At 44.8% G+C, this 6,000-nt stretch overlaps 1 long non-coding RNA gene across 1 annotated transcript in view; it reads right to left on the bottom strand.

Moving 5' to 3' along the window:
• Positions 1-573: 573 nt before the first annotated feature.
• The window catches only part of LOC124798694, a 63,386-nt gene continuing 57,959 nt past the window's right edge, over positions 574-6,000 (bottom strand). Inside the window, exons 3-5 of the long non-coding RNA XR_007016970.1 lie at positions 1,185-1,291; positions 745-942; positions 574-630 (exon numbers count right to left, since the gene is read on the bottom strand). This is a non-coding gene — a long non-coding RNA (uncharacterized LOC124798694). The remainder of the gene's footprint in view (positions 631-744; positions 943-1,184; positions 1,292-6,000) is intronic.

The following is a 6,000-nucleotide window of genomic DNA, read 5'->3' as shown; positions in this document are numbered from 1 at the left end:
TAGAAAACTATACCCTCCTGCCAGGTTCTTGATCCTTGTGAACAAGACGCGCTCCTTGAAAGTGTCTCATTATCGCGTATTCTAATTGCAATTATGGTGTCACTGACCTGATGTCCTTCACTGAAAGGACGGGGAAAGGGAACTGCCACTATCCACATGATCATCTCTATTACAATTAATACTGTTCTGTGTTCACCCCGCTGATATGGTGCTGGGGAGAGGCAAATCTGAATGCCGCAAGCCACACATACCTTGTGTTTACACCAATTCTGACAAGGCTGATATGGATGACAGAGGAGGATGCTGCGGTGCTACCCGGTCACACCAATGAGAATAGCCAGGCTGTGGCGATGGTTCCCAATGCTGTTGCTTTTGCTGCTGTTGCACACTCGATCAATAACTTGAGAGGTGGTAGATCGTTGGTCGGTCCGCAGACACCAGAGTGGTGGTATTGGCTGGCAATCGCGACCTCCCGTGCTACGTGTAGCGGCGCCCTTATAGGAGACATGTATTTTACCAGGTACTGCTTTGGAGAAGAAGGTTTAGCCACTGCCACCACCACCACCACCACCACCACCACCACCACCACCACATGTACTACACTGTGTCAGGGCTGTGGAGACATGACCACTGTAGAAGAAGAGATGAAAAAAAATTATAGTTAAGTACATTTCTTGCCATTGTCGGCCCAGTGAAAGGGAGAATACTGATGATCACAAGGTTATAAGCAGAGTGAGTAATTACCTTTTTTGCTCTGGCTCCAAGGCATGAACATTTCACTGGGCAACTCCCCCACACCCTCAAATAAGTGATCACCACCACCATTAAACAGAGCCAGATCGAGATGCCTTTCCGCCTCTATTTCAGTGACCCTTTGCCTGACCCATTCACGAATGTCACTATCCTCATCAGAACCGTCATCTGGCTATTGGTCTGTCTCACCTACAACAGACAAGACATATAAATCAATTTGTGAGAGAAAATAAAACTTCCTATACTACTCCTAGTGTTGCTGCTTGTGCAGTGGATAGTTCTTGAGAGAGAGAGAGAGAGAGAGAGAGAGAGAGAGAGAGAGAGAGAGAGGGGGGGGGGGGGGGAAGAAGAAATAAGTATGAAACAAGAAAATGTTTGAACCGCTACTATACAGGAACAAATTTACAAATTTCAATGAAAATTATACTCACAAGGCAATCCTGGCTGCAAGCCCACCACAGGAGGCCGGACTTACAGTGCCATGGTCCAGTCCCCTCCCGTCTCTCCTCAAAATCCAAGATAAAATCCTGAAGTTGTACTATAACAAGAAACGGAAATGGAATTAATAAGGTGAATTTAACATACACATGAAATACACACTCAAAGTACCTATTATTTATGAAGTTGGTAATACTGTCTCCAGAACTCTACTTATCTTGCCGCTGTACTCTGAATTGTTGCTGCTAGCTCTCCTCATCTTGGTGACAAAAATGTACCCAACACAGACTGATTGAGAGGGGTTATGGGACCAAACGGCGAGGTCATCAGTCCCGCAATTCTGAAGTTAATTACAAGAAAAAGGGTCCACTAAAAGTAGATGGATCCAGTCAGGGGAGTCAAATTATAGAATAATAAACATTAAACACCCATAGTAAAACGCATAAAAGGTGAGACCAAATCTAAAAACTGGAAGAAAGGAACAGTCATGGAGTCGCCGACTGAGAAGACTGGGAAAGAGGGCCCAACCACAACCAACCTGCCGATGCTCGAAGACTATAGTAGAATCTTATACCTGGAAATAAAAAATACTTTCACAGAGGTAACTGAGGATCAGTTTAACCATCCATCAATCATCTAACATTAAATTTAAAGAATTGGGAAGACGACACTTAACACAAAGGGTGGAAAGAAGGGGACATTCCACCAATATGTGGGATACTGTTTGGCTCCACAACCACATTGTGTGGGTGGGTCATTACATAGGAGGAAACAATGGGTGAGCCTGGTATAACCAATGCATAGATGGCACAAAACAGTGGACTACTCCTGAGAAGACACACACAGATGAGAGTACAAACAACAAGGCTGACAGCAGTGGACTGAGGACTATGGACGGGGGAGGGGGGGGGGGGGGGGCAACGGGTTTATACAGACTTAGGCGACCAATGAGAGAGCTCCATTTGAATGGACAGCCAATGAGAAGCCTTTATGGAACATCACTATTTCCTGGAAGGGCTTGATGTGGCTATCATCTCTCTTTCCAAACAACAGGAATGCTTTTATGATTAACAGTGTTTTTGCAAGCATGTACAGACACAATGAAGGCTTTTAGTGGTGAGAACAAGAGTGAATGTTTACCATTTCTGAGAAGTTTGTTGAAAACAGGACATCATGTTTTCTGGGAAGGGTGACACACAATGGATGGGGTGCCTCATTAGGAGCATCAGGAAGAATGCATTCGATGTTATCCTGGGAGATTTTCATTAAAAGTTTCCATAAGCAGTGCAAAAGATTCCTATAGAATGTCCAGAGGGAGACTAGACTTTCATTTACATACACACGAGACATCAGTATAACACTGACAACCTTGTAGCCACACCTGTGAAGGTGGGTTGCTAGGATAACATCTTGCTCGGCAATTAGGCCTTGACATAGAGGTATCACATATAGAAGCTCTCAATGAGTCGTCGTCCATGTCATGGACACCAGCCAGATACGTCCCGCCTGTGGGACAGGCTGGCATGTATTGCAATTAGAAGACCGCGTCTCCTACTAGTTATGCTAATCTGCACTGGACCCGCAGATATGAAGGTGATGCATCAGCGCACCTGACATGGTGGCCCCGCAAACACGTTACCACCCTTCTCCAGGTGGGCATGCCCAGAAATCTCGCTTGTGGGACAGGTTGGACCCGTGTCAGTGCACTGCCCAAGAGAGTGCGCCTGTCACAGCTGGTCATCATTCAACCTTGGACCTCTGTAGGGAAGATAGCTGGTAAGTCACAGTTGAATTTCTTAAGGATAGTTTGAAAATGTTTTTACATGCAATGAGTGTTTGTGCACTGCATTATTCCGTCTAAGTGTTGTGAGCATGTTTGCTGAGAATTATACATGCATTATTCCTACACATAGTGAATGTGTCTGTACATCGGTGTACTGCATTATTTTGCTAATTTAAATGTAGTTTGCACATTGTAGGCTATGTATTGCAATCAGGGCTAGTGTTTTGTATCAGCATAATAAATAAACTACATGAAATCCATCCCAAAATAAATTGTTTCAGCTTCCCACTGAAGTACACTCCTTCCTCTGCAACAGCTGGATGGAGACTGACCATATCCCACCAATTCCAAGGTAGATGTGGTGGTTGGATGACTTAGGTTAGAGGAGGTACTTCAACTGACCTATTTTCCCATCAAAACTTGAACTTTCCACCACCACGACATTGCCACATCATGGCTGCCATTATGAATAAATTTGGCAACAATGCAGAATGTGGCTGTGCTCTCTTTGTCCTACTACTAATGGTGGCCAAATGACATGTGAGAAGAACACCACTTATTCAACACAAATCCTGAATGTTACACATTTAACAAGCCTGGTCACTGTAAGGAGAAATAATTTGCTACAACTGCTGGGTACAGGGCCACATATAGAGAGATTGCCACAATAAAAGAAAGAGTAACGTGAGCAACAGACAACTTGGGAGACCATTAAATGAGTGCCGAGATGAATGTGCCACCACATCTTCAGTAGTGGTGCAAAAGGGGCATCACTCCACCTTGCATTATTGTCAATTTATTCAAGATGACAGCCACTGATGTAATGGCGGGAAATTCAAATTTTGCCGGGAAAATAGGTCAACTGGGCTACCTCCACTAACCTAACTCCCTTCCCCTCCCCTCTCCCATCCAGAAATTAGTACGGAAAAGAGTCTGTGCTGGGCTGCCAGATAGGATGGATGTAAGTCTATTTTGTATGCAGTACAGTATATTGTTTGTTTAAACATTTTGAGTTGTCACTGATTGAGCACTATTCAGTAGCTCCATCCAGTGTGTTCATCTTGAGGTCCAGAGGCCATCTGACCTACTTCACAACACCACTACCAAAAGGCGCTCTTGACCTCCCATGACATAAGCCAAGATGACAGCCAAGATTAAAAATGGCGGGAAATTCGCTCAATCTTCATCTAGCTGCTAGACGCCAAGGACTTCATGACAGTATGGTAATATATCGTGCACAAGGCATTGTTTGACCAATTTGTTTAAGAATATTGTACATTTACTTCTGAAATCTTAACATCTCGAAAGTGACGATTGTGTTTAAACAATTTAGACAATGTTAAGCTACTATGGTACTTTTTTTTTTTATTCTGATAGCGACATGAATCACGTAATCACACTAAACATATCTGAAAAACTTTCTCAGACGCACTCTGTGAACCAGAATCGCACCGGCTGGAAGCAGCCATGTGCTGGGCTTGAAGCACTGGGCACTGGCAACTGCAGGGCAGTTGCACTAAGGACATCCTGTCATACTAGAATTACCTCACCCTTCTATATGGCGCACATATACTCCTTGTCGTTGACAAGAACTGCTTCAGGCATTATTAAAATCTGTTTAAGCAATGCGAGGCTGGACATAGCAAACACTCCCTGTTGAGGTCCAGCCCACGACTGTAACTACCATGTGAGTATTAAAAAATTTTCTGGTAGTAGTCGTCGTCGTCGTAGTAGTAGTAGTAGTAGTAGTAGTAGTGTAATTTGTTTTTGTGTCGTTGGTTTATTTCTTATTTCATGCTTGTTCTTGTTCTAGCTCACTTGGTGAAAACGTAGCTTCAGCTGGAGGCTGAAAAAATACACCTGCCACACACTGAGGAACAGCCTCCAGTGGCGAATATACAGCACCAACAGTCACCTAAGCATAGATGAAAAAATACCTATGTGGTAGTAGCTATTTGTATTGTATTTTGTATTATTATGACAAAAATTCTAGAGGCTTTTGACCTCCTAGAAAGACAGCTGGAAACTATTCACCAACTGCAGCAGCAGTCTCCAACACCACAAGAATGATGGAAGGGCAACAAACACTTAAATGGACAAAAGGGGAGAAGAAAATCACAGAAACGCAAGAAACTGGTAGAAGGGATTAAGACGACAAAACGGATTACCATGGCTGGCTGACCATGAGAATAGAAAGGAGAAGCCAGCCACTCTACAACCCATTAAAACGTCCATCCTAAAAGCACTAGAATGGATGACATCGAGTGACAAAGGACATGCACTAAAACTTAGATCAAATGATAAAACCCACTCTCACGAATAAAATATAAAACTGAATCAGCCGATGAGGTGTTCTCAGATAAAATTATCAGCAACGAGTCCGGTAACCGAAGATTTCGTCGTAGGGCAGTCAAAGTGGGACAGTGCACCAGAATGTGGGCCACTGTCAACAGGGGGCTGTAGCGGGGAAAAAAAAAAAAAAAAGATGCCGCAATTCCACTGGAGGGCGACATTATCGTGAGGCTGGGAAGGCATGAAGCGTGGGAGGTAGGTTATGCCTCAGGGTCACCTGCTGCCACCGACTGAGTATTTGTAGCCGTTTCTAAGATGGATGAGGCATCAGTGAGATCCAGGTCCGCAGAGGACACTAAGATCTCCAACGCATCCTCAGATACGGAACTGATAGGGAGTGGTGGTGTTGGGGCCACCAGAGGGTCCTGTTTGTTAGCACACTACTACTTAGTTTGCTTGCTCTCTTGCTTCTCTTTAGGGGCTTGTTAGGAAGATTTCTCCGAAGCAGCTTCAGGCATGGAGGAAGACTGCGAAGCTCTTCGTCCAGCAGCTTTTGGCTTCTTCGGCCACAGGCAAGTGTCTGCCATGCCATTAGTGGAGACCTTGGGAGAGAGGGCCCCAAAGGACCCCTTCCGCATGAGAGGAGGCTGTTGCTTCTCTGGCAGGGAGAGGGGACCGATGTCCCCTGTGCTTGGGGGTGGGGGGCTTGCTCCTGAAGCAGGTGCTTTGGGAGC

The sequence above is a fragment of the Schistocerca piceifrons genome, chromosome 5, assembly GCF_021461385.2.
Source record: "Schistocerca piceifrons isolate TAMUIC-IGC-003096 chromosome 5, iqSchPice1.1, whole genome shotgun sequence".
Classification (NCBI taxonomy): Eukaryota; Metazoa; Arthropoda; class Insecta; order Orthoptera; family Acrididae; genus Schistocerca; species Schistocerca piceifrons.
The sequence above is the reverse complement of the archived record's forward strand: the minus strand, read 5'-3'. Positions and strand labels throughout refer to the sequence as shown.